The 10,489-nt window shown below is 39.4% G+C and overlaps 1 pseudogene; it reads left to right on the top strand.

The window, feature by feature from the left end:
* The first annotated feature begins 1,490 nt into the window (after positions 1 to 1,490).
* LOC111762341 (ras-related protein Rab-5C pseudogene) lies at positions 1,491 to 9,781 on the top strand (annotated as a pseudogene).
* The last annotated feature ends 708 nt before the right edge of the window (positions 9,782 to 10,489 follow it).

Genomic DNA, 10,489 nt, shown 5'->3' with positions numbered 1-10,489 from the left:
TGTGGGAAAACCTGGAGTCCTATCTCTCACTTGCAGGACCAAATATGGCAGTGGCAATTTCCTCTGTGTCCCCATTTATATCAGACCCAGCAAGAGGGTGGAGATACAAGCTAGCTCATACCTCACTGATGTAGTCCAATCTAAAGCATCTCACACCAACAGGAATAGATTAGTTTATGAATATAATCTTTTGGGGGGATTTAACAAAATCCAAACAGTCATATGGATATGCCGTATTTCTAGCATCATTTCTGAAAAGTCTCTTTTCTCCACTGCATTGCACTTTTCAAAAACCACTTTTGTATTTTTTTTTTCTGGACTATCTATTTTGTTCTATGATCTATTTGTCTATCTTTATACCCATACTGTGCTTTTTTTTTTTTAATTAAGTTATGTCTCCCCGCACCCACTGCTGTCTGTTCTCTGTGTCCATTTGTTGTGTGTTCTTCTGTATCTGCTTGTATTCTTATTAGGTAGCTCCAGGAACCGATCCTGGGACCTTCCAGAGTGGAAGAGGGGTGATCATTCTCTTTGGCCAGCTCAGCTCCCTGATCTGCGGTGTCCCTTATTCTCTCTCCTCTGTGTCTCTTTTTTTTTTGTTGCATCATCTTGCAGCGCCAGACCTCCACATGGGGCAGCACTTCTGCATGGGGCAGCACTCCCGTGCGGGACAGTACTCTGCATAGGCCAGCACTCCATGTGGGCCAGCACTCCACATGGGCCAGCTTGCCACACAGGTCAGCTTGCCTTCACCAGGAGGTCCCAGGCATTGAACCCTGGACCTCCTAATGGTAGACAGGACCCCAAATGCTTGAGCCACACATCCATTTCTCCCATACATTTTTATTACTGTATGTAGCAGTTTGATATTATCGATGAATTCCAAAAAGAAATATTGGATTATGTCTGTAAACTGATCTTTTCCTCTGGACATATTAGATTATATTGGATTCAGAGGTTTGCTTGATTAAGTATCATGTAAACCTCTTGTGCCAGTAGGGTGTTGAGTTGCCAAAGGGTGGGTGGGGACTCACAGATAAAAGGCATGGCAAAGAACAGAGTAAGGGGCTTTAAATGTTAGAATTTTGATGTTGGAGTTTGATGCTTAAGTCTTAAGCTGGAGCCCCAGGGAGAGACACAGAGCATGATAGTCTACAGCTGACCTTGTGGAGAAAACAAAGGAGTTGAGCCCAGAGGAACCCAGGAAGCCTGAACCCTCATAGATATTGACAGTCATCTTGCTCCAACACATGGAAATAGACTTTGGTGAGGGAAGTAACTTATGCTTTATGGCCTGGTATCTGTAAGCTCCTACCCCAAGTAAATACCCTTTATAAAAACCAACCAATTTCTGGTATTTTGCATCAGCACCCCTTTGGCTGACTAATATAGAATTTGGTACTGAGGAGTGGGGAAGTGCTTCTGCAATTACCAAAATGCTGGGATGGTTTTATAAACGTGTAAGGGGTATTTTTTGGAGGAATTGTGAGATGATTGGAAGAAAAGGTCTACAGTGCTTTGAAGAGACTGTTGATAGCAATATGGATGCTAAAGAGGCTTTTTATGATGTTTTAGAAGTAAATGATGAAACTATTATTGGAAACTGGAGAAAAAGTGATCCTTGTTGTAAAGTTGCAGAGAACTTAGCAAGATTAACACCTGGTGTTTTATGGAAGGAAGAATTTGCAAATGGTGATCCTGGGCATTTAGCTGAAGAAATTTCCAAAGGAAATCCAGAGAATGTGACTTGGCTTTTCCTTGCAGCTTACAGCAAAATGCTAGATGAGAGAGATATGCTGAGGACTGAACTGTCAGGCACAAAGGAAACAGAAACTGATTCTGGAAATTCCAAGACTCTGGAAATCAAACTCCCAGGTGAAAGTGCCCCATTTGGGGACTTAACTAAACTTGGAACTTGTAAATCAAGATTGAAGATGCAGTTATCTAGGAAAGGCTTGTGGAAAGTCTTACTGTCTGATGGCTTGAACCCCTGCTTCTTTCATGCTAAGCCAACAAGGTTTTTGAGAGAACTGTATGAACAAAACCACCATCAGTTTGGACTAAAAGGGACATGGAAAGGAGAGATTGAAGGAGAAACAACTTTAAGAGAAAACCATGAAAGCTGAGATCTGGAATTAAGACATCACCTTGGGCCCAGAGAGGAACCCTACCCAAGTGTACAGAGAGGGTGAATTCGCGCCAGCAGTTTAAGAGTGTGGATGTTCCCACCCCAATGTTCAGGGAGAGTTTTGCTGCCCCAGGGTACAGAGAGGGTGGAGCACATTCCCCAAGAATTAGGGCTGTTAAGGTCAGCTCCCCACAGGTCTGAAAAGGGTGGACCTCAAAGGTCCCAAAGGCTAGGGAAGGCCAGGTGGTCAACTCATTGCTCTGAGAGGGTTAAGCCTGTATGCCAAAGACTAGCAGAAATGTTGTCTTCACATCACTGTACTAGGGGGTTTAGACTTTAACCCAAAGATGGGGGAAGGTGTGGCAATTACCCCAGCACTCTTGAAGGGAGAGGTCTGGAGCTTGGTTGACACCCAGATGCTTGATGAGAGTGAAACCAATAAAATGGCCATTGGGCAAGTCTGTGGAAAGGTTGAGTTCCTGTAAGGCACCAAGGAGAAGAAGCCATCATCTTAAGAATGACTCTCAGACTGAAATCAAATGGAGGATGCCCTGCAGGTTTACTGAACTATAGAGGACCCATGACTTATGTTTCTCTCCCAGTTTCTCCTTATTGTAATGAAAATGTTTATCCTTTGCCTGTCCATTTGTGTATTGGAAGGAGATGTTGTTTTGTAAATTTCAACGGTCTGTAGCAGACAGGACTTTGCCCCAAGACAAACTGTATTTCTTTAAATTGACTGTGGTATGACTTAGTATTTGCATTGTAATTGATTTAAGGTTTGTTATTCAGAGGTTTGCTTGATTAAGTAATCATGTAAACCTTTTGTGCCAGTAGGGTGTTGAGTCGCCAAAGTTTGGGGGATGGAGACTCACAGATAAGAGGCATGGCAAAAGACAGAGTTGGGGATTTTTAATGTTGGAATTTTGACATTGGAGTTTGATGCTGAAGTTGGAGCCCAGGGAGAGAGACAGAGCCATTTGCCTGATAGTCTACAACTGACCTTGTGGAGAAAGAAGAGGAGCTGAGCCCAAAGGAACCCAGGAAGCCTGAACCTTCACAGATGTCGACAGCCATCTTGCTCCAACACGTGAAAATAGACTTTGATGAGGGGAAATAATTATGTTTTATGGCCTGGTTTTTGTAAGCTCCTACCCCAAATAAATACCCTTTATTAAAACCAACCAATTTCTGGTATTTTGCATCAGTACCCCTTTGACTGATTAATACACTGTAGCATTATCAAAATCAATCAATGTTATCTCTCCAGCTTTATTATACTCAAAACAGCTAGGTGTCTATGTTGATATAAAAATAGACTTAAGAAGAGAGGTAATTGACAGAGATAGAGAATTATATTTTATAATAAAAGGATCAATCCTCCAGTAAAAACATGCTAAATGTGTATGGACATGTATGTGTATGAACATAACAATAAAACTTGAAAATGGGTGACATAAAAAATAACAGTGATCATCATGGAGACATAAGATATCCCCTGAAAAAAAAAACTCCCCTGAGATTCAGTGAATAAAAGGACAAATCCCACTTGCATAGAACTCTGGAGGACAGTAGAGACTGGAGAAGGACTCCACAAATACTGAACTGAAGAAAAAATAAAATCTCAGGTAGGAAATTTATGTCACATACTCAGTAGTCCCCTTGCCTCCCCTGCATCTTGGCAGTTGCCAAGACATGCAGTGGCCTATATCCCTCCCACTCCCACCAGGGAAAACATAAACTACAGAGGATCTCACAGCTTTGAGTTAGAACTCAGTCATATCCAGGCACAGGGCTCCAAGTCTACAGTGACTCAGGGCAGAACACAAGCCACTGAGAAGTGCTGTATACAAAAGGGCCCTCAGAGTGGAGGGTAACATTGCAGGAGAAAGGCTATCAAGTGCTGTGCTCATTCAATTCAGTTTTTGCTGGTTGGACCACCTAAACCCAAAATGGATTTTTCTGGAGTGACCCACCTTTCTGAATAGACACCATCTGGCTCCCCAGGGCAGGATAACATAGTGAGGAAAAATCCAGAGAATTTAAAGAAATCATAAAGAGCTGGAGAGAAAATATTTACACCCACTGGAATGGATTTAGCTTTAAGAACATAACTTTCTGTGGTCCATACAGCTTCAAACCATCACAGAAATATTTGAGGAAATAATGGCTGGAAAATTCCCAGCTCTTAGAAAAGACAAATATACATGTTCAAGAAGTACAACATAATCTAAACAAAATAAATCCTAATAGAACTACTTTGAGACATTTACTAATCAGAATATCAAATGCAAGGAATAAGAGAGAATTTCTAAATGCAATAAGAGAAAAGCAATTTGTCACCTACTAGGGTTCCTCAGTAACACTAAGTGCCACATCAGAAACTTCTATGGAGGTGAGAAAGCAGTGGTATGATATATTTAAGTTACCGAAAAAGAAAAAGCTGCTAGCCCCAAATTCTCTATCTGGCAAAATTATCCTTCAAAAATGAGGGAGAGTTAAAATATTCACAGATAGGCAGAAACTGAGAGAGTTCATCAACAAAAGAACTGCCCTAAAAGAAATATAATGGGAGCCCTGCAGGTTGAAAGGAAAGACAGGAGAGAGCAGCTTGGAGTACTGTGAAGAAATGAATTATTGGTAAGGTTAACTAAAAGGTAAACACAAAACCCAATAGTACTAAATCCTCAAGATACAACTCTACTCTTTAATTCCTGTCAGAATCAGAATACAACTGAACAAGAAAAAGGCATATTTCCTGGTAATGGACATGCAAAATATAAAGCCATAAAGTGGGATGAAAGCAATATAAAGAGGGGAAAACAGAGGGATATGGGAGTGGAGAACATGTACGCTATTGAAGTTAACTTGGTATCATTTTATATTTGTAAGTTATAGACATAGGTTGTATAATATAAACCTTAGGGTAACCACAAAGAAAATATTTAAGAACTATATAGAAACAGAAATGAGAAAGGGAACAGTTATATAAATCACAAATGATCAACTATACAGAAAAGGAAGTTGCAATAAAGGGAAAGAGAGACAGAAAAAAGGTATGAGGGAAATGGATATGGCTCAGGTGATAGGGCCTACACCTACCATATGGGAGGACCCAGGTTTGATCCCTGGGGCCTCCTGGTGAAAAAGAAGAGAAAGCATGCCTGCGTGGGTGAGCCAAGTGCCCACACAGCGAGCCGAGTGCCCACACGAGTGCCCATATTGCGAGCCAGTGCCTGTGCAGTGAGCCGAGTGCCCACGCAGTAAGCCAAGTGCTGTGCAGTGAGCCAGTGCCTGTGCAAGTGAGTCACGCAGCAAAATGATGATGCAACAAAAGAGAGACTAAGGGGAGAGTCAAGGTGGGGCACAGCAGAGACCAGGAACTGAGGTGGTGCAATTGACAGGGAATCTCTCTCCACATCAAAGTTCCCCAGGATTGAATCCTGGTGAATCCTAAAGGAGAAAGATGAGAACAGAAGATAAAAAAGAGAAATAGATACAGAAGATCACACAGTGAATGGACACAGATGGCAAAAAACAAAACAAAGCAGGGAGGGGGAGGGGAGGGAAAGTGAGGGGGAAGGGAGAGGAGGGGAGGTAAGAAAAAAAGAGATATGACATGAATAACCTGAAGGACAAAATGGTTAAAGTAAATACTGCCTTTATGGTAATAAAACATTTTGGTAATGGATTAAATTCCCCAATCAAAAGACAAATAAGTTGAAAGTGAAAGATTAAAAAGAGATATTCCCCTCAAATAGTAATAAGAAAAAAAGCTGTAGTATCTAAACTAACATCAGGCAAAATAGTTTTTTAGTCAAAAGCTGTTATAAAGACAACAAAAGACACTATATATTATTCCACCAAGAAGAAATAATAATCATAAATGTTTATGCACTTTACTATGGTATCTCAAAATATATGAGGAAAACCTTGGCAAAACTGAAGGGAGAAATAGACACCACTACAATAATATTTAAAAAGACTTCAGTACACCTCACTCACCAATAGATAGAACATCTAGAGGAAAGATCAATGAGGAAACAGGGAACTTGAATAATATGATAAATGAAGTAGACCTAATAGACATATACAGAACATTGTACCCCAAAACATCAGGTTATACTCTCTTTTCATGTGTTCATAGATCTTTCTCCAGGATAAGCCAAATGTTAGTCCCAACACAGCTCTCAATTAAAAAAAAGACATTGAAATTATACAAAGCATCTTCTCTGATCATAATGGAATGAGGGTGGAAATCAATAAAGGCAGAAAACTGGAAAATCCATAGATATATGGAAGTTAAATGATACATTTTTAAACAATCAGTGGGTCAAAGAAGACATTGTAAGGGTAGAACACAACATATCAAAACTTATGGGATGCAGCAAAGGCAGTGCTCAAAGATAAATTTATAGTCTTCAGTGCTTACATTAAAAAAGAAGATCTAAAATCAAAGACATAATTGGGTAACTGGAGGAACTAGAAAAAGAACAACAAATTAATCCCAAAGTAAGGAAAAAGAAAGAAAAAAGATTACAGCAAAAACAAATGAAATTGAGAATAAAAATAATAGAACTAAATAATCAAATTAACCCAAATTTGATTCTTTGAAAATATCAATAAAATTGACAAACCATTAGCTAGACTGACAAAGAAAAAAAGAGAATATGCAAATAAATAAAATCAGAAATGAGAGGGTGGCCATTACTACTGACCCCACAGAAATAAAAAAAAATTAAAAGAGGGTACTATGAACAACTGTGTTACCAACAAATTTGACAACCTAGATGAAATGGAAAAATTCCTAGAAACACACCAACAACCTACACTGACTCTGTAAGAAACAAGACCTCAACACACCAATCATAAGTACAGAGATTGAAACAGTCATCACAAACCTTCCAACAAAGAAAAGCCCAGGAATAGATGTTTTCACAGGTGAATTCTATGACTCATTCTAAGAAGAATTTTTACCAATCCTGCCCTAACTCTTCCAAAAAATTGAAGAGAAGCGACCACTGCCTAAATGATTCTATGAGGGGCTAACCTCACCCTAATATCAAAGCCAGATAAAAATACTACAAGAAAAGAAAATTATTCATCTATTTCTCTGGTGAATATAGATGCAAAAGTCCTCAACAAAATAATTGCCTATCAAATCCAAGAGTACATCAAAAGAATTATACACAATAACACCAAGGGGGTTTTATCCCAGGTATGCATGGATGGTTCAACATAAGAAAATAAACCAATGTAATATACCACATTAACAAAAGAAAAGGGAAATGCTCATCTCCATTCACACAGAAAAGACATTTAACAAAATCCAGCATCCTTTCTTGAAAAAAAACACTTAGAACACAATTAATATAAGGAAAATAAATTCCTCAAAATGATAAAGAGCTTGTATGAGAGATCCACAGCTAACATCATACTCAATGGTGAAAGACTGAATTCTTTCCCTCTAAGATCTGGAACAAGATAAGATTACCCACTGTCACAAGCAACAAAAGAAAGAAATAGATAAATGGGATATCATCAAAATAAAAACCTTTACTCATCAAAAGACTTTGTCATGAAAAGACAACCTACTAAATGGGAGAAAATGTTTGGATACCACATATCCAGTAAGGGTTTACTATCCAGAATATATAAAGAAATCCTACAACTCAAAAATAAAAAGACCAACATCCCAATTACAAAATGGGCAAAATATTTTGAAGAGATTTTTTTCAAAAAAGATATACAAATGGGTAAAAGGAACATGAAAATGCTAAACATCACTAGCTATCAAGGAAATGCAAATCAAAACCATAATGAGAGGGGAATCAGCTATGGCTCAAGCGATTGGGCACCTCTCTCCCACATGAGAGGTCCTGGACTCGTTTCCCAGTGTCTCCTAAAAAGGAGAGGAACAGACAGTGAGCACAAACAATGAGGGCAGGGGTAAAAAATCAATCAATCAATCTTTTTTTAAAAAAACACAACAAGATATTATTTCACACCTACTAGAATGGCCACTATGAAAAAAAAAAAAAGCAGAAGACTGCAAGTGTTGGCGAGGATATGGACAAATAGGAACACTCGTTCATTGCTGAAGGGAAGGTAAACTGGTGCTGCCCCTGTGGAAGACATTTTGACAGTTTCTCAGGAAGCTAAGTACAGAGTTACCATATGACCTAGCAATCTTGCTACTAGATATATACCCAGAACAATTGAAAGCAGGACTCAAACAGATATTTGCACACTGATGTTCATAGTGGCATTACTCACAATACCAAAAGATGGAGCAATCCAAGTGTCCATCAACCAATGAATGGATAAACAAAATGTGGTATACACCTACAATGGAATATTATTTAGCTATAGAAAAGGAATGAAGTCCTGATGCATGTAATAGCACAAATGAAACTGAGAACATTATTCTGAGTGAAATAAGTCAGACACAAAAAGACATATATTGTTTGATCTCATTGATATGAACTAATTATAGTAAGCAAACTAATAGAGTTAGAATCTAGAGTATGGATTACCAACCAGGGGATAGATCTGGGTTAGAAAATGAGGAGCCGATTGCTTAATTTGTACAGAATTTCTATTTTAGGATGATTGTAAAGGTTTGGAAATCAATGGTGGTGATGGTGGCACATTATTTTGAATATAATTAACCACACTGAATTATGTAGGTGAATGGGGTTAAAAGTGGAAACTTTAGGTCATACATATTGCTAGAATAAAAAATTAAAAGATAAAACACAATACCATGTAACAGTGAAGCCTATTGCAAACGATGGATTATAGTTAATAGTACGAGTATAAGAATGTTCTTTCAAGAATTTTAAGAAATATACAACACTAATTAAGGTGTTAATAGTAGTGTGGTATATGGGGAATATATACTTATTGAAACTAAGGAGGAGAATTAATCATACTATTTTAATAATCTTTCATCAATTGTAACAAAGGTAATTCCTGTTGAAAAATAGTACAATTACAAAAAAAAGTGCTATCATCAATTGGAACAAATGTTCCACACTGATCCAAGATAATCTTATGTACATTAACTTTTCATGTCCTGTGTCCAGCTAAAGGTTCACTGCTGGGAACAAGATCTGCCAATTTAAACTGGTCTTGCTGGGGAGTCCCCGTGGGGCAAAGCCAGCCTTGTCCTTCACTTTGTCAAGGGACTATTCCACTGGGAGAGCATAATTGAGGTGGCCTTCTCCCTACAGACTGCCTGCTTGGATGCGCAAAAGTCAAGTTTGAGATCTGGGACACAGCTGGACAGCCTGGCTCCCATGTACTATAGTGCGGGGCAGGGCGGTCCCAGGCAGCCATCATGGTCCATGATATCACCAACACAGATATGTTTGCACGGGCAAAGAACTAGGTGAAGGAGTTACAGGGGCAGGTCAGCTCCAATATCATCATCTCATTCGTGGGTAACAAGGCAGACATTTCCAGCAAGAGATCCATGGAATTCCAGAAGCATAAGCTTATGCAGACAACATGTGGCTGCTCATGTATACATTAGCTAAGACGATCTCCCAAGAATGAATCCAGAATACAGCTGGTGCTCCAGGCCAGAACCGAGGTGTGGACTTCCAGGAGAATAACCCAGGCAGCGGGAGCCAGTGCTGCAGCAACTGAGCCCCCCTTGCCTGCCCAGTGCCCCCACCTCCTCCTCCTGAAAGACCCGACTAGAATCCACTCCAACCAATTGCATTTAAAGACTCGAGCACCAAGTACCACTGGGGTGGGAGGCAGGGGAAGGGCTCCACCACGATTTCTCCTTTATTTATTTTTTTCCCTCTGATGCAGTTTTTTTTTTTTACACTTTTAAAAATTAAAGTTAATAGATCACAAAGAATGTTACATTAAAAAACATTTAAAAAAAAAACAAACATAAAAAACATGAGGTTCCCATATACCCCACTCCCCACCCCATCATTTTTTGTAAATTGTATTTTTTTAAAGATACATACATCACACACAAAAATGTTACATTAAAAAATATGAGGTTCCTGGATACCCTGCACCCCTTCACCCCACTCCTCCCATACCAACAGCTTCCTCCATCATTGTGGCACAACCATCACATTTGGTGAACACATTTTGGAGCACTGCTGCCCCACATAGATAATAGTTGATGCTAGGCCAGAATGAGTTATTCCACCTGCACCCTTCTGTACAAATACTAACTCAATTTTAAGTCTTAAGTCACTTTTAAAATGATAAGATCTCCTGTTCTTCCCACTTCCTCCCCTTTCTACTGCTCTCCCACTTTCCCCTTGCGGGTAGTAACAGCATGCTCCTATTTCCTCCACCCTTGCGTCTGAGGGCAGGGGAGTGGAGCAG

Source organism: Dasypus novemcinctus, chromosome 11, assembly GCF_030445035.2.
Source record: "Dasypus novemcinctus isolate mDasNov1 chromosome 11, mDasNov1.1.hap2, whole genome shotgun sequence".
NCBI lineage: Eukaryota > Metazoa > Chordata > Mammalia > Cingulata > Dasypodidae > Dasypus > Dasypus novemcinctus.
Note: the sequence above shows the minus strand (reverse complement) of the source record. Positions and strands in the feature narration are given on the sequence as shown.